At 40.9% G+C, this 19,200-nt stretch overlaps 1 long non-coding RNA gene across 2 annotated transcripts in view; it reads right to left on the reverse strand.

Moving 5' to 3' along the window:
- The window catches only part of LOC138167232 (uncharacterized), an 84,215-nt gene extending 66,262 nt beyond the window's left edge, over window positions 1–17,953 (reverse strand). For both annotated transcript variants that reach the window (XR_011169833.1, XR_011169832.1), the window contains exons 1-2: window positions 17,730–17,953; window positions 16,169–16,352 (exon numbers count right to left, since the gene is read on the reverse strand). This is a non-coding gene — a long non-coding RNA (uncharacterized lncRNA). The remainder of the gene's footprint in view (window positions 1–16,168; window positions 16,353–17,729) is intronic.
- Between the last annotated feature and the right edge of the window lie 1,247 nt (window positions 17,954–19,200).

Below are 19,200 nucleotides of genomic sequence, written 5' to 3' on the forward strand. Positions count from 1 at the left end.
AATCTGAATAACAGGATAGATTCAGTTGGGATCAGGTTACTGTGCCTAGAGCTACAGTGACTCTCAGCTAAACTGGGGCTCTGGCCTCTCTAGAATGAGTTCTTTTGTGAACACATTCAACATAAGGTCACTCTTCTCATCTTATTCAATAGAATATAAGCTCCTTGAGGGTTGGGAATGATTTTTTGTTTTTGTATTCCTAGTACGTAACACAGAGCCTAGCATGTAGTAGGTGCTTAATAAATGCTTATCAACTGATTGGTGTTTCCCGAGTCCCCTTGAAAGACTAAGCAAACCAAGAAGTCACCCAGGGTCAGCCCTAAATGCAGTTATAAAGTAGGTAAAGATTGTCTTCAACTCACAAGCTCCCCTTTCTTTGAATTCTCCTCCTAAGTAGTTCCTCTTTCCTCTCTCTCTCATTCCCTTTGTCACCACCACCATCCCACATTAACACGCCCTTTCCCAAAATTTACTCAAAGAAAAGGATTCTTGTGCCAGTAATTTACCCTTTAAATGTCCATTTAATTTGAGTTACCTCTCCTAGGGGTATTTTCATTCTAAACTGTGAGGTGTAGAGTAAAGAGTGTTGTACAGGGGACATTGTTGTATCTCCTAGCACAGATGCTTAGTAGATATGTGACCAAGAGTGTCTTTCTCAGCCCCCATTTTCTCATCTTTAAAATGGGTATAATAACTCCTGTGCTACCACCTCATTGAGTTGCTATGAGAGAAGTTTTGTAAAGACTACACAAATATAAACTATTATTATCTCTGAGAGATAATTTGGCATTTCAGAAAAATAAAATTGGAGGAAGAGTTAAGAAACATAGGTTCAAGTCTTAGATGTGCTACTAATTAGCACTGTTACTTAAGGCAAAGCATTTAATATTCTATATCTCAGTTTTCTGAAAAGATAGCTGGCCTCTTTGATCTCTATGAAACAATCTAATTCTAAAATCCCATGATTCTAGTTGTGGAATGCAAAGCTTTGTCACCATTAAACCAGTTTCAGGCATCAGCAGAAACAAATTAGGGGATAGGGGAGTGGGGAGTGTAAAAGGATATTTTGAATGGGGGGAAGGTGGAAGAGGGACTTCTGGGCTCCTGAAAACATACCAAGGTTATCTGCTAAAAGGGCACCTAGGTGGTACAGTGCAGGAGTGCAGGGCCTGGAGTCAGCATGACTCATCTTCCTAAGTTCAAATCTAGCCTCAGACACTTACTAGCTGTGTGACCCTGGGCAAGTCACTTAACCCTGTTTGTCTCAGTTTCCTCTTCTATAAAATGAGCTGGAGAAGGAAATGGCAAATTATTCTACTATGTTTGCCAAGAAAACCCCAAATTAGGGGAAGCTAGGTGGCATGGTAAATAGAGCACTGGCCCTGGAGACAGGAGGACCTGAGTTCAAATCCGATCTCAGACACTTGACACACTTACTAGCTGTGTGACTTTGGGCGAGTCACTTAACCCCAATTGCCTTGCCTCTCCTCCTCAAAAAAAAAAAAACATATATGGTCACAGAGTCATATACTACTGAAACGTCTGAATAACAACAACAAATATATGGTTGATTCATAGTACCATAAATTGTCTGGTCTTAGATGACTTTTGGAGGTCTTCTGGGAATGACATACTAGGAAATGCACACTGTTTTTCATGCCTAATTTAAGACTTATCAAAATACCAAAGTCCTCCTAATTCTAGCTTCCAAAGAACCAAGTCTTCCTGTATGCCCACCCAAGCAGTTCTTAGGAGAATGTGAACACTCGGCAAATATTAAACAACTAAGAAATTTAAAAACAAACCAGCAATGATCCTGAACCATAGCTGTGGCTCCTTTCAACAGGTTTTGAATTGTCTGTCCATGCATTCCTTGAGGCATGGCTATCTTTAGAACAAGTGTGGGAGTCCAGAGACATCTGTTGGGAAGTTGCAGGGATTTGCACTCTTTAATTCTGTGTGGATAGATACACTACTTCTTTACCTGGGTTTCTTAAGTCTTTTCTCCAGTGGATGTACCCTTATTGTACCATGGGGTCCTTCCTCTCCAATTACAATCTCAATTTTCTGCTAGCCAATCTAACATGCCAACCTTAGAAGGAACAATGAGCCAGAAGCATTGCCCACCTCTTCCCTACTAATCAATCAATGAAAAGTCATCGATTGAATACTTACTGTATAAACTACCTTACTGCCAGATGTTTGTGGGGATAAAAAAATAGAGTATCACACATTGTTCATAGGAACTTTACAGTCTAACTGTACTCGTGAAATTATTTTTGTTGTTCAGTCATTTTTCAATCATGTCCAACTCTTCAAGACCTCATTTCTTCAGCTCATTTTACAGATGAGGAAGCTGAGACAAACAGGGTTAAATGACTTGCCCAGGGTCACATGGCTAGTAAGTATCTGAGGCTGTATTTGAACTCACAAAGAAGAGTCTTCCTGACTCCAGACCCAGCCCACCCAACTGCCCCACTATAGACTAATTCTAAAGTGCCCTCAGTTAACTCTTCTCCTGCTCTAGCATATCCTCCTTACATTCTTTTCCAACACACTCTTGGAATTATTTTATGGAACAGCCCATTTATTTTGATGGCATCCATCCATTTATTCAATCCAATTCAACAAATATTGATTAAGCCCTTGGAATAGAGAAGTGCCCAGACATCATCCAGAGAAGTAATCTCTATAAAGATGAGCCTTGGCAAATGCTTCTGAGATGCCACTGTGCCTCAGCAGTCACAGTGACCAAAAACCCAGAAAAGAAAGTTATCTACATCAAGGTCCTCAGCACTATCAAATAATTCAATACCCAAAACAAACGTGGTTTTATCAAAGGAAATGACAACAAAGAAGATGTATCTGTTTTGCTGCTTCACCTTGAGGATCATGGTACTTTTCAACTTGGCAACATAAACTCCCTATATGTGTGGTCTCCCCTAAAGAATGGTAACTCCTTGAGAATATGGACTGTTTCAAATTTTCTGTTTGTGTCTCCATAGTAAGTGCTTAATGAATACTCATGCAAGATTTAAATGAATACAATACCTTTCCCCAGTTTCAGGGCATATGACACACTAAGAGCAAGAACAATAACTGACATTCATATCGTGCTTTAAGGTTTGCAAAGAGGACTGGACATGGGAGCCTTGTTCTTAGAACATGTTCACTGGACTCTACCTGCTATAATCAAGCATGTCCAGGTATTCTATGACTGTTTCCAAACTGTATATTTTGTGGTTGAGAAAAGGAACCTTCCGTTTAGCTTGTGACCCTGAACTGAGAGTGCTTACTAAAAGTATTAACATGATTACTTAGTCCTTTTGTTGCCTGGGTTTTAAGGAGGAAGATGAAGCTGTTCTAAGCCTCTGTGTAGGGAGAGAAGCTTCTATCTTCCTTCTCGGCCACCAACATGTGATCATAAGCACAACACTGCTGATTTTCTGTATCTGTTGTTCTGTTCTTTCAAGAAGTCAAAGGCCCTTTCCTTTGTATAATGCATGAAAGGTACATGGTGAAAGTCCATGCCTGAGGCCAGCATTGGTATATGAAGAACATCCTGTGGGACCCAGCCCAGCACTGATCAGCCTGACAGCCGAGATGCCCCACTGGGTCCTACAAGTAAGGATCTTGATTCTGTCCATCAACTGTACCTCATTTGGAAGTTAATTTGGTAGGACATGTTTTTTAGTAACTGCTTTAAGTTTGAACCCACTCTCCCCAGACATCATGGTAGTATAGAGGAGAATCGGTCCCTGGGTATTGAGGAAAATGTTTATACTTCTGTTCTTGATATGTCTTCTCAATAAAAACTACTTTGTAGAAGCTAATTGATGTTATTTTACTAAATGAACCTAAGTACTAATCATTGAAGGGTATTTATTATATAAAGGAGATACTAACTATAATTGGAGATTGATATTGGGAGAAAATATCTTACAATGAGAGCTCAAACTGAAATAGTTCTGTTGGAAGGGTATTTGAGGAAACACCACAGCACCTCAGGGGTACCCTGAAAATCCTGAGGGTGAAATGTATCTAGTTTTGCATTGGGGTACCTAGATCACTGGTACTGGTTCCCACTCATACCATCCCACTCCCAATCATCCTTTGATAAGGATGCCCCAGAGTTTATAAAGGATCCATATACATTCTTGGTGATAGAGTAAAAACAAACAAACAAAAAAACCTGGGTCCAGGTTTTGCCTCTGATACTTACTATACGTTTTTGAGGGATTTGAAAAAAAAGTTCATATGGCCAAAGTCCTTGGCATTGTCAAGTGGTTCACCATCATAAATGGATATGATTTTAACAGTAGAAATTATGCAAAAGAAGAAACACTGCCATCTGCTTTACCGCTATACCCTAAGGACCCTGGGAACTTTCCATCTGACTTGCATTTGAAACCTCTTCTATGTTTTGTCTTCCCCATTAGAATGTGGGCTCCTTGAGATTAGAGGCTGCCCTACTTTTCTATTTGTATCCCTAGTGCTTATCACAGAGCTTTGACTGTCAAGTACTTAATAAATACTTCACTCATTCGAGTCATTAAACTTCCTTGGGACTCAGTTTCCTCATCTATCGGAGTTGACTTCAGAGGCCCCTTCTTACCCTGTACCTGTGATCCTATGATGTCATTTGGTCATAAGCACTACTGATGTCATTTTCCCATTTTTAAGGAGGAACCTGAGACTAAGAGCAGTGAAAAAGCGTGCCCTATTGTGAGGAGTCTGAAGAGGAGAAGGCATGCAGAGTCTGGAGGGATCAGAGACCATTTCCTCATGAAAGTGACATTTCCCCATAGGTGAGTTCTTCGTGGAGTCTCCATTGCAGAGAAGAGCCCAGAACTGTCATCTTTTTTTTTTCCTTTTTGGACAGGGGAAGGTAGGGCAATTGGGGTTAAGTGACTTGCCCAAGGTCACATGGCTAGTTTTTGTGTTAAGTGTCTGGGGCCGGATTTAACCCAGGTCCTCCTGACTCCAGGGCCAGTGCTCTATTCACTGTGCCACCTAGCCACCCTAAGAACAGTCATCTTTATCATTCATATTTTACCACCATGCCTAGGAGCAGATAGCCTCCCTTCTCCCACCCCACCCCCAACACTTTTCAACTCCCTTTTCTGTTTTGCTTTCCATTAGATTATAAGCTCCTCAAGGGCAGGAACTGTCTTTTTGTTTATGTTTGTATCCCTAGTGCCAGGCACATAGTCAGCACTTAATATTTGTTGAGGACCTTTGAGTTAGGCTGAGGGAGGGCACTGATAGCCATGGTGAATGGCAGGTGGAATGGGGAGTTTGGGGCCAAAGCATAGAGTATGCAGAGGGAAACATTTTGAGATAAGGCTGAAAACATGTACAGCTCTGGGCTACGTGCTTTGTGCTGACTGTGTCTTGTCTTTCCTGTTAGCCGGCCAGCAACTTGAGGTCAAGGATAGTGGCTGCTCTGTAGTGGCTGGTCTGGAGTGCCAAGTCCAGAGCTATGCTCCCTGGGATCACTCAGAAAAATGTAGCAAAATCCTGTTTTTATAGAATCAATCAGAAACAAAGTCCTTTCAAATGCACAAAAAAAGAATTCTTCCCAAAAGACAAAAGGTGGTCATTTTCTGTAAGAATTTTGTTTTTGAAATTCTATCTCATTTAGAAGATAAGAGATAAATAATGAGGCATGATACCTCCTTTTAGTCTACTGAAATATATCCTAAACCCCATAAAAATAGCAAAAAGGAGTAGAATCATCAGTTTAAAAGGGACTTTAAAGACCATGTAACTAACATTTCATTTTACAGGTAAAGACACTGTTGCCCAAAGATAGGGAATGACTTACCCAAGGTCACAGAACATGATCAGAGGCAGAGCCAGGACTAGAACCTAGAGGGGTTTTGGTTTGTTTTGGAGGTAATGGGGTGACTTGCCCAGAGTCACATAACTAATAAATTTCTGAGGCTAGATTTGAACTCAGATTCTCCTAACTCCAGGTTCAGTGCTTTATCTACTGTGCCCATCTGATTGCCCCTATAATTTGATTTTCTTGACTCCCAATCAAATGACCTATCATCTATTATGCATTTCTGACACGTAAAAATCTAACTCCGGACTTCTTGGCTCAATGTTTCCATTTTGTAAGTGTCACTTCCATAAAACAACAACCCCCGTACATTCATATACATGTAACATTGTCTACCCCAGCCCCCACTTCCTAAAGGCCAAAGATGTTGCCTTTCAGCCATATCCCAGGTTCTCCAGGACCCTTACTGGGGCTTGGGAGATGTCTAGGCTCTCTACCAATGACTTCAGCCCTGACTGATAGTGTTCTCCCAAGTGTAAGGGGCAGATTAACTTTTACAAAGGAACCTTTACTTCAAAGATATGATAATGATATACGAATATGTTCCACAATGCACGAGAGAAGCATAGCACCCCACCCCAATATTATCTCATACTTTAGAGAGAAAAAGGGAATTTGACAACCCCAACAATGATGATGATGATGATGGTGATGAGGGTGATAAGGACAGCTAACACTCCACTTACTATGTTCTAGGCACTTTACAAATATTATCACATCTAATCCTCCCAACAGCCCCGGGAGGTAGGTGCTATTATTATCCCTATTTTACAACTGAGGAAACTGAGGCAGGCATTGGTTAAGTGACTTGCCCATGGCCACATAGATAATAATTAGTGTCCTTAGATCAGCCCAATTTCTACATAGCACGGTCCCAACTTCCAAGTTCAAAGTCCCTCTTGGGCTCAAGTCCCAGGTATTCTGATTTCTCAGAGCTTCCCTGTGGGGAACCCCCTAAATACAGCATTCTGTGTGAAATGCTGGCTCCATGATCATAGTTCAAACTCCCTGGTCTGGTAAGGATTGCCAAATGCCCCTGGAAACTGAGAAGTACAAACAATACAGAAGAGGAACAAATACCAGGCCAATTTCTCTGAGCCATAGAGTAAAAAATAAAGAAGGCATCCACCTGTCCAGGTGTGATTCATGGCATTTGTGCTATGGGTGAACTATGTGTGATTTTTTTTTTAAAGCAATTGGGGTTAAGTAACTCAAGGTTACGACCATTTATTTCTGGGTGTGGTGCTGAATATCTGAGCCCAGATTTGATCCTAGGTCATCCCGATGCTGGGGCTGTTGCTCTTACTCACTGGGCTACCTGGCCACTCCTAAGCAATTGGGGTTAAGTAATTTGCTCAAGGTTTCGTGGCCAGGTGTTTCTGGGTGGGTGCTAAGTGTCTGAGCCCAGGTTCGATCCCAGGTCATCCCGACTCTGGGGCCAGTGCTCTTACTCTCTGTGCTACCTGGCTGCCCCAAACTGTATGTGATCTTTACCCTCAACACAACCCAAAAAGAATACACAGACAAAAAGAGAGACTGTCCCCATTTGGCAGTTTAAAAGACACGACCTGTTCTGGTTGTTATTCAGTTATTTTAATCATGTCCAACTCTTCATGACCATATTTGGGGTTTTCTTGGCAAAGATACTGGTTTGCCATTTCCTTCTCCAGCTTATTTTATAGATGAGGAAACTGAGGCAAACAGGGTTAAGCGACTTGCGCAGGGTCACACAGGTAGTAAGCATCTGAGGTCAGATTTAACTCAAGACTTTCTGACTCCAAGCCCAGTGCTCAATCTACTGAGTCACCCAGCTGCCCTTTTGTGCTCACTTCTAATTATAACACCAACCAAAGGAAGCTACAACCACCTGTATAGCAGGAGAGCACTAGGAAGCGGGCACCTCTCTATCAGTGATCTGGGTCTGCTCCAAGGCCCCCACTATATACAAATGGGTTTTCATGATGCTTGTTGGTTGTCTGGATGACCACATAGAATTACACAGGAGTCCTACTTAGAGAGAGAATCTTATCACATAAACAATATGTAAAACTCTTCTCAGAGAAGCACAGAAACCTAGAGCTTGAAGAGCCTACCTACTCTTCCTAATCCAATGCAGACTTGAGCAAGAATTCCCACTACAACATTCTTGAGAGGTGGTCATCCAACCTTCACTTGAAGACCTCCAACAACAGAGAATTTACTAGTCCCCAAGAGAGCATTCACTTTTCCCTTTTATGCAGGAGGAGAATAGCCAAATATCCTTCCAGGAACAAAGTCGGGAGATTTTCCTATCTTTCTGGATGCTCTGTCTAGAACAACTCAAGATACCTCTGAAAATATCTCAATATAGTGGTTTCCAAGCCTTTGGGATCTGCACATGGTAGTTTTTTTATACAATTTGATGATTCTTCCCCTTGCTCTTAAAAGTGCTACAGGTTAAATATTTATTTAATAATTTTAAAAGAACTAAAATTACCTTTATTTTGAGCATTTGAGAGCATCTCTTTGATCTAACTGGAGGACAACAAAGGCTGGAAAACAGTTCCTCATGTAATTGGTTTTAGCCATTGGAGAAGGGTTGGCAACATAAGACATGTGCAAGGCATTCATTCATCCAGTCATTTAACAAATATTTATTGCATTCCTACCACCTACTGTCAGTGGGCTATGTACTGAAGGGGGCAAGATGAGTAAGACACGGTCATTCTATCAAAGGGTTCACTGTCTTAAAGCTAATACTGATTTTCCTTGTGTCCTATGAATCGACTGTCATAACATGTTACCACTGTCTTACTATTATTGGAAGTTACTAATGACTGCCCCCCACAGTGAATTTTGGCAGCTGGCACGGTCACAGTCTCCACTCCTTGCCCTCAATCCAAAGACCAATCAAGCATTTGTTATTACTTCTCCTTCATTCCCTCTACACACAGAAGAAAAGAACTTTTTACTACTTTTTAGAAGATTGCCAACACCTACAATAAGGTGACTGGTTAAACCATAGTGACTTTCTTTGCCAGAGAGCACAGTCCAGGAAATTCTAGGCACATATGGTGATTGACTCCCTCCCCAATCCTCGTCCTTAGGTATGTGGATACAAGGACCTGAGTTTACACACAGGGATGATGCTATTCACTATCTTACTCTGCTGTGCAAATCTTTTTCACTCTCCTTCTATCTCAGTTTGGTCAAAGGCTAGTGAAATAAACTTAGTCATTAATACTGTTTTGCCAATTGTGGTCAGTTCAATTATGTTTAAAAATCAAATAGCAAAATGGTAACTGAAACCTGTAGCAGAGAGCAGAAAGAGTTCTGGGACTGGAGTTAAAGGCTCTGAGTTCAAGTTCTCATGGCTAATTGTGTAACTCTAGAAATCAGTTAGCCTCTCTGGGACTCAGTTTCCTCAGCTGTAAAATTAGAGTACCAGACTAGATGATCCCTAAGGTCCCTTCCATCTTTGATGCTTTGAAAAGCAACTTAAAACTATAGATCAGGGGGCGGCTACGTGGCGCAGTGAATAGACCACCAGCCCTGGAGAAAGGAGGACCTGAGTTTAAATCTGGCCTCAGACACTTGACACACTTACTAGCCCTGTGACTTTGGGCAAGTCACTTAACCCCAACTGTCCTCCAAAAAGCAGAAAAAGAAAAAAGAAAAAAACTATAGATCAAATACTAGCAAATATTGATGTCAAACAATTATAAATAAAATCTATGCAAGGAAACTACCAAAATAAATCCCCCAAATAATTCACTATGACCAAGTTAGTATGAATACCATAGATGCAAGGATGGTTTGGTAATAAAAAAAATAACATAATTACATAAACAAAAAAGGAAAAAACCCCACATGCTTATTTCATTAGATAAGGGGGAAAACCCCTTTGACAAAATAGAGGAGTTATTTATGTTAACTCAAAAAGCATCACAGGCCCTTTTTTAATGTGATAAAATGCATATATTTTAAACCAAGAGCTAGCATTGTTCACAACAGAGAAACATTATAAGGTCTACCAGTAAAAACATGGCAGCTACCTACAGTGGCTATGGGACCGAACTTGGAGTCAGTTTCCTCCAAGGGGCATAATGATAGCACCCACTTCTCAGGGTTATTGGGAGGATTAAATATGATAACATGTGTAAAGCACTTTGCAAACCTTAAAATGCTATATAAATGTTAGTTGTTGTTATAATGTAAGTGAAGAAGTCATTAAAAAGAAGTTGAAGGGCAACTAGGTGGTACAGTAAATAGAGTGCCAAACCTGGAGTCAGGAGGACTTGAGTTCAAATTCAGCCTCAGACACTTGACAAAAAAACTAGCCATGTGGGTAAGTCACTTGGGCAAGTAACTTAACCCTGGCCTTCCCTCCTTCAAAAAGCAAAAAAAAAAAGTTGAACTCTGAGTAATAGAAAAATCAATGACAGTCCTTGAGAAGAGATCATGAAACACATCTGGGGTACAGGTAAAGCAGGTGGGGTGGTGGGGTGCAGGCAGGACAGAATAGTGCATACAGTACCAGGTCTATGTATCTGGATATTTTTGCTTAATTGTTCTTTGTGACACTTAAAGGTCCATCTAGAGGGGATAGGAAATGACTGACTTAAGAGTATGGATTATTTCATTCTTTGTCTTTGTGTCCTCAGTGCCTGGCACAGTGCCTGACATATGGTAGATGCTTAAAAAAACACTCATTAAGTGATTGACACAAAGGAAAAAGACATCAATAAGACCTATTTTTAAACAGAAAAACAATTTGGTCCTCCCTTAACCAATGGTAAACTATAAAGGCAAATTCAGAGCAATGTCAAGGACATTTTAGTGCTACTACTCTGATCTCCCACCCTTCACCTCTCTCTGCTCTTGGTCCCTAGTCCCACTCTTCCCTACCCTCTCACATCCTCCCTATTCCCCATCTGAGCCAATCAGAATCTGGGCAAACCACAAAATGAACCTGGAGGTCTGGTTCATTGTTCCCGGGGGTATCAACTTCAGGCTGTTGGCTCATAGATTGTTAGTGCATTTCTTGACCAATCACTTTATTGTTTCAGGCTATCAGGTTATTTGTTCTCCACCCTTTCTTCCTGTCTCCTTCCTAGTCTTTTTTTCTCCTTCGTTTTCCTGTAAATGGGGACCCTATCTTAGGAACTTTAATTAGTTGTCCTGTTGTTTTATCAGAATTCTAGGGATAAGAATGAATCACAGTGAGAAAATTCAAGCACAGTGTTTACTATATGTGACTGGGCCGATAGGGCCCCTTTGCATGTTTGTTATTTTTGTCTGTCCTGGAGTGTGGGATCTGCTTCCATCTGTAACCATTCTGAAAAAATAAACATCTGTTCCATTTGTTCCTAAGGCCTTATTATAGCAATGAAATTCATTGAAGGAAGATGCGTGTGAGTGTGTGCTTGCAGTAGGGGTGGAGAATCTGGACCCGGGCTTTCATCAGTGTGGGGTAATTCCTAGTATAGAAACTCCCTCCACGGATGCAATTTGGCAGTTTGCAAAATGCAGCGGATGTAAAATGGTCATAAATTGAATCAGTAATTTATGGCCTTGGAGTTGCCTGAGGACACTGGTCATCTAGCCACTGTGCCACGTATGAGATGAAATATAGAGAAAGTTGTTCTCTTTACATTAATTTTCAAGGATGCAGTAAGAGAGTCTTTGTAGAACTGGCTTTAAGACTGAGGACTAGGCCCTAGTCTTAGAGGTTTTGTTCTCTCTGGCTTTTGCTTTACATATTTGTTAAGTTTAGGAGTCAGAAGGAGCAGGAAGGGCAGAATTTCTTCTGCACCGCCACTGTGTGGTGGCTACAAAGCTGGACCTGGAGTTAGGAAGACCCAAGTTCAAATGCAGCCTCAAATGCTCATTGTATGGCCCTGAGTAAGTCACTAACCCTCTGCTTCATAATAACAGTACCTATCTCACAGGGATGTTGTAAAATCCTTATCACAACAATAAGTTGTAAAACACTTATTACAGTGGCTGGCACATGTTAGGTATGTAATAAATGCTTATTTCCCTTCCCCAGATCCAGGTAATAATGAGTTATACTAGACTCATTCTCTCCCTATATAAATCATGTAAATTTCAAGCCAGAGTCTAAAATGAATTCAAGCCCAAATAAATCATGCCCTAGATAGGTCATAATTTAATTAAAAATTGAAAATATGACTCAAGGCACTTAAGTTTACTAATGTTTACTGCCAAAAGATGCATCATCTCAACGACAGTGGTAAATTCCTCTAGGGGCATCTGCAATATTGGAATAGGTATAGAAATTAACATATGCATTCAAAGAGTTTCCCGTAATTGCCAAGATTAATACCTTCATGACAGTGATGGGGGAGCAATCTCTAGACACATTAGCAGAAAAACAGGCAGACAAAAATCTTTGGTCATATCTGCCTTCACTCTTCACCTAATGAAAGGATGACATTTCCTTTATCCTCTTGTTCCCAATTCATTTTATGGGTTAAAATGCCCTCTTTTGCTCTCTTTCCCTTCATTCTTTAGCTTTTCATCCTCATGTATTTTTGGGAAATCTGTTCAAGCTTCCCAAGGGTATAAGATCTTCACCCAACATTCAGTGGTCCTTTACTTAACCCATTGGATGCTTTTCTCTGTCCCCTTCCTAAAATTATGGTTATGGATATTGTTGTACCTTAAAATGGCTGAAGTTATGCACCTCTGTTAAATTATTATTAGTTAATTAATAATAAGCAATAATAATAAATAACAATAATAAATTAATAATAATAATCAAAGCCATCATTTCTATAAGACTTTAAAGTCTGCAGAGTATTTTACATAAACCATCTCATTTGATTAATAAACCAACTCTGGTCTTTCACCTCACCCAACAAATTGGCAAAGATGACAAAAGATTAAAATATTCAGCAGTAGGCCAGGCATACAAATACACTGTTGGTGGAACTGCAAATTGGTCAAATTTTCTTAGAAGTCAAATTGGAATTACACTAAAAATGTAACTAAAATGTCCATACCACAGAGATCCCCACTGCAAAGTTTATATCTCAAATAGGTCAAAGACAAAAAGAAAAATGAATAATCACACCAAATATTCATAATAGCTCTTTTTGTGGAAATGAAGTATGGGGGGGTAGGTGTCTATCTATTGGGGAATAACTAAACAAATTGTGGAACATGAATATAAATGCAGTATTATTATGAGCTTATTAGTGCTTAAGAAATGCTCATTTCTTTCTTCTTTCCTATAAGAAACAACATATATTGAGAATTCAGAGTAACATGTTAGACTTTCATGAACTGATGCAGGGTAAAGTGAGTAGAACCAGGAAAACAGTATACACAAGGAATACAATAATGTCGATGGAAAGATGTATTTTTCTTTCAAATGTAACTGAATACTGTGCAATTATATAACAACCAAGCTTGGCATTGGTGAAGAGTGGGGACGGGCAGGAGGGAATGAATCCTATTTACCTCTTTGTAGAGGTGAGGGAACATGGTGAGGAAATAGCCTGTCACATATGGTTGACATTTCCGTTAGGTTTTGCTAATTATTTCCTCTTTTGTTATAATAGATGATTTATTGGGGAGGTGAGGGAGTAGAATATACTTTAAAACCTAGGTGATATCAACCCAAAAGATATAAATGGATGAACAAAAACACATTTATTTATCTCATTTGAGCCTCACAATCTTGTGGCTATAGACCTCAAAACTTTGGCCTCACACATTCCAAGTCTAATACCAGGGACCAACCCCAAAATTTACTCATTCTTTGTTTAGAGTTTACTCTAGAAAATCCCAGAATACAGCTTGAGTCTAAGTAGCAAGGTCCTCAGTTCTTTAAATGATCATACAAGTACTCACAGTAACAAATGAATTTACTAGGTATAGGACAGCCTTTTCTTCATCCTACAGATAACACAGAAAATGTAAAGTACTACGAGGACCCTATAAAAGGCAGCTTGGTTGCTCAGTGGATAGAGCACTGGGCTTGGAATCAGGAGGGCCTGAGTTCAAATCTGACCTTAGACACCTACCAGCTACAAGACCCTGGGCAAGTCATTTAACCTCTCTTTGCCTTAATCCACTAGAGAAGAAAATGGCAAACCACTCCAGTATCTTTGCCAAGAAAACCCATGGACTTTATGGTCCGTGGGGTCAAAAAGAGACACAATTGAACAACAACATAAAATGATGAAGAAAAATGTAAAAGACTTACAATAGCCTATAAGCAATCAGCATAATTCTCTTCCCATCTCATTGGGTCTAGGGACATGCTGGTATGAAGTCATGTGGCCTTCTAGGTTCTTGGATGCACCCTTTTGATTGAGTCCAAGTTTTACAGAACAAATCTTTTTATTAAGGGGCTTCTGTGAAGTTTGGATTCAGTCAAAGGGTTGCACTTGAGGACCTAGAGGGCCACATGTGGCTCAAGGTCACAGGTTCCCCCGCCCCAGCTAGACAATCAACAAAACCATGAATCAGGATCTGATTTGCAGAGTTTGCCTACTTCCAAGGTATAAATGCTCCCTCTGAGTATTTAACATTTGACTCTCCTGAGTCAGTTGGAGTTGTTACCAGCACACTCCTGAGTAGATACCAGTTTTCCACAAGCACCAGAGAGTGGTTTGGATTCTTTGTTAGGAACCTGAACTGAAGGTTGGCAATGAGGCATTCCTTTGGCATTCCAGGGAGTCCCTCTTTCCCACAAGGACACATGTAGTTACCCCTAACCTCATAGCATAACTCTGTGGCTTGAATTCCCTCCAGAAGGAAAATAGACTTTGGGATTGCTAAACAGGCAGTACCCTAAGATTTGGTGAGTTCCTTTCTCACTCCACAGTGACCCTCTGAAGGCTTGGATTCACCTGGAAGGGAAACATGTTTAGTTGCTAGTCAGGTAACTTATTCCCCTTCTACTGAATTGTACTGTCCAAACAACTGGTTATAATACATAGGAAAATGCAGGGTGCAAGTCCCTTGCTCTTTCAGATTATGGCTTCTGATCCCTCTTTGCTGTTTTGTCCAGAGGCAGGAGCCATGCAAATAGTCCTCTTCCCATTCCTTGAGGCACATTTCTCAGGAAATTCCCATTTGCTGAATAGAAGACCAGATCTTCACATTATAAAACTTGGGGATTACATGGGATTACTACCCTTGATCCTAGTGCTGCCCAGGAAATTCCCCTTCTCTAGCTAGAAGGCCAGAGTCTGGGCTCTATCTGCCTGGGAAATCCACCTGCAACTAGGAGGGTTCAAGCTTGACATTATCCAGGCTATGGGTATAAACACAGCTACTCCTGCCACAGGTCTCTTCAAGGTCACCCCTATTGCCTCTTGGTTTAGATGGGGGATGGGGTGTGAGAGAGGCACCCATACCCGACCGTGTTCTCAAGCTCTCTCCAGAAGAAAGGTGCTACCAGGGGTTTGTTTACTCTTGTACACAAGTTGGTGCAAAAGAATGACTCCTCCCATAAGAGTTTGTCCTTCCAGGAATCTAACCAGTCCTTCTTGGTTCACCACCTATCATTGAAATTCATCATCCAAGAGTTACCCAACAGAGAATCCCAACCAATGAACTCATTTTGGGATCAACCCCAGTCATTAAGACCTAATTAGAAGTCTTCAGTCTTGTCAGCCAAGCACCGATGTTCTCTAGCTGGAGATGATCACAACTTCTGAATAAAGACTCACCAACTATCCTAAGATGGTCAAAAGAATCAAAAGGATGAAAAACTCTCTTAATCAACCCCCTGCCCTGCCTTGCCCTGAGAATATCTGCTTTCCTATGTCAACAAAACCGAAGTCATGTGTCCCTCCCTGATAGTAATAGCTGGCATTCTGTAAATAAGAAAACTGAGTCTTAGAGGTCCTAATTAGTGTGAATAATGAATCCCGTGAATAGATGCATATATTTGAACTGCACTATTTGAAATTAGAGTTATATAAAATATGACAATCGATTCTAGTCCAATGGAAATACACAGTGAAATCTGGATAATGTGACACCTCAGATCATTCATTATTTGTATTGATGGGGACTCATTTTTGGTCCAGCACCCTTTCCAATACACCATACTTCCTCTGCTTAGAACTCAAGACCACTGGCTGCTTAAGAATCTCCACAAGAATAATAATAGAAACAATAAAAATAATAATTGCTGATATATAAGGAGGATTTAAAGTTTGCATTACCTCATTTTATCCTCACAGTAATATTATGAGTGATACTGAGTAAGTATTTATTAAGAACCTACTATGTACAAAGCACTCTGGGGAAATGAATATAAGCAAGCAAGACAGTCTTTGCCCACAAAAAACTTACCTTCAAACTGAAGAAGGATGTGTATTATGAGTCCCATTTTTAGCCAAGGCTCAGAAATGTTAAATGATTTACCATGGCAGTGCAAAATCTTGGTGTTTGGGATGGACTAGCAATTCTGCATCTGGTCCATGGTTCCAAATAATAGGGTTGATGGGAAAGCTGTCAACATTTGTAGAGACCTGCCCTAGGAAAAACCATCAAGTAGGTGAGGTTTGTCTCTGGTCCTCTTCCCTTCTTCCTCTTGGTCAACAGCCCCTCCTCAGTGCCCTCATGCTTTTTTTTCTCTTGCTTCCCTGAGCCCATTCCATATTCTGGACTTATTTTAACTTGTACTTCTTCCCCATCAATGGCCCACTTCTCAGACAATATTCACATGGAAAGAGCACTGAAGTTCAGAAGACCTGATTTCAAATCTTAGCTCTGACACTCACTGACTGTGTGACCATGGGCAAGTCACTTCCCCTCCGCAGGCATCTGTTTCCTCCTCTGTAAAATAAGGTTGGATTAGATGAGCTCCAAGATTTCTTTCAGTTCTCATAATCCATTAATCCAATTTTTAACAAAAGTCACCAATTCTTTTACCTGATGGAGCAAATAGTCTGGAAATCTCCATTGAAGAAATAAATTATTTTAATCAGGGAAGGCTTCAGCATCTCTTAATTCATAACAAGTTGGTGGGACTGCTCTAAATATGACCATTGCTGAAATTTAAGTTAAGGATCTTGACAGAGAATTGTACTGGTTGCTTATTCTAGACTCCTCTTTGGGTTGGTAGAGGTGTAGAGTATCCCAATGAAACAGTGCCAATAAAGTATTTATAAGCCTCTGGGAGACAGGGGCAAGAGCCCGTTTCTCATTAGGAAGCACAAAAGCTAGAATTTCTTTTTGACCCCACCCTTACTCAAGGGAGCATCCAGTGTGAGTTGTTACAACGGGAATTATGATAGACTTGGACTTGCCAACCTCTCTCTCCCTTTTTAGGATGAGCCTGGGTGTGCCTCTGTCCTAAAATAAGGTGGAAAGAACATAGGTCTTTAAATCCTAAAATGATAGGATTCAGAGCTGCAATGGCCTTGGACAAGATTACAAATTTTCCTCCCTCATTTTACAGAACTGGGATTCAAATCTGATGTTCTGACTCCATGTCCACTGCTTTCCACCACACCAAACTGCCTAATTTGGAGTCTCAGCTTTGATCCTTACTAGCTGTGGGACTAAGTCACTAATCTTCTCAAATCTCAGTTTTCTCATCTCTAAAATGGGAACAATCTACCTATTTCCCCCATAAGGTTGTTACAGAGGAAATTGCTTTGCAAGCCTTAAAATACTATAGGAATATGTGTTGTTATGTCTTCTATAGAATGCAAATTTGGCTACTTTTCCTGAGCACCCCTTAGGACTAGAAGAATTGAAGGGACATCCCCAAACCAGGTTCATGCTAAAAGGAATGCCTCCTCGAGCCATGTTTATAAGGAAGTCTGGCACTCATGACTACATGCCTGTAACCCACCAAGACTTTCCCTCTAAGATAAAACAGATAGCCAAAGAGAGCAATCTTTACCTTCAGGGCCAGCTCTGAGCTATCTCTGATGGAATCATGGTACTCAATCCTTTCAAGGTACAAGGTGGAGGAAACTCAGTTTCCAAAATGAAAGAAACCAGCTCTTTTGCCTAAAAATCTCGGCTACTGCCGGTGGCTCCAATCAGCCCATGCAGATTTCTAGGGTAGACCCAAAGCAAAGGGTGTAGTCCTTGAATTTGCTGCCGCTGGTGCATTGGAACCACGAATCCAGCGGAGGGGAAGACTGAGCGCTTGGAAAGAAGTCAGCGGGGCAGGCTGATGCACGAGCCTACAGCGCCACCTAGCCCACCCATCTGGGATCTCCTTCCATCGTAACACAGAAAGGGGTTTCCACTTCATTCACAAAGTTCTGGGAAAGGGAATCTGGCTCAAAACCTCTGTTGTTCATGACTGGAAAGAGTTATTCAAGTAGAGGGGAGTTTCAAGCCCACTGCTAATGGAAGAATTTGGCCTCAGATCAGCTCTATCAGAAGCTTTGGGAGTAAGAGGTTAGCTCTCTAAACTTGAAGTTTTTGCCTTTGGTCTTTCTAGTAACATCTGTGTTAAACATTCAGTAGTAAACATTCTGTAGTAAATGTTCAGTTTGCAGACTCACGTGGGAAGAGCTTACTTCTGACTCAGGATTTAGAGGTTGAAATACTCCATCTAAAGGGTGAATGACATTCCCCCCTTAACCTGTAACACTCCATCCTCTTTCTGCCTCTCTCCCTTACTTTCTCCCTCTCCCCTCTTTCTTGTTCATTCAGTCTACAGCCCTGAGATGCCACTGACAGTCTTCCAGTCAAATAAAATGGGGATCAGAATCTGCAATGGCCAGGATCATGCAGATGATACGAAGTCAAAGTCAAGTATTAGAGGCAGCTTAGTTGCCCAGAAGATCTGGGTTTGAATTCTGCCTCAGAAACTTACTTACCACCATTTACCACCTGGGAAAACCACTTAACCCATCTCAACCTCATTGTCCTCATCTTTAAAACAGGGGAGATAGGAATAATCCCTATATCATGAGAGCTGTTGTGAGCAACAAATGAGGTCAAAGCAACCTACAAAATCTGCAAGGTCAGACCAGGTCATTAAAGTGTGTGCTGGTGCTTTAATGATTCCCATTAGAGCCATTTTTATGCCTGAGCAAATAGCACAAAATGACTTACAGTAAATGGCCCTGAGTGTGCCCTCAGCCACTTTGATGGAGGCTTTCATGGGACAAGGGGTGGTGGACGAAAGCAGGGAAGGATGTCAGGCTGAGGAAGAGGTCAGCTGGTCACTCTGGCCTGGAAGGAGGCAGCCAAGGGGAGGAGGTACATTCTACTTGGTGGCTTCATTTTAAATAATTTTAATTTTAAATAATTATTTTTGGTAACCAGTGGCTAAACTCAGTAGTTTCAACCTATTAAGAGCTAAACGATTTTGAAATCTCAGTGGCCTGAGGCAAAGCCCTGACTGTCCTGCT

Source organism: Petaurus breviceps, unplaced genomic scaffold (assembly GCF_028583685.1).
Source record: "Petaurus breviceps papuanus isolate PSGF00001 unplaced genomic scaffold, PetGlider_PUasm1.0 229, whole genome shotgun sequence".
Lineage (NCBI taxonomy): Eukaryota > Metazoa > Chordata > Mammalia > Diprotodontia > Petauridae > Petaurus > Petaurus breviceps.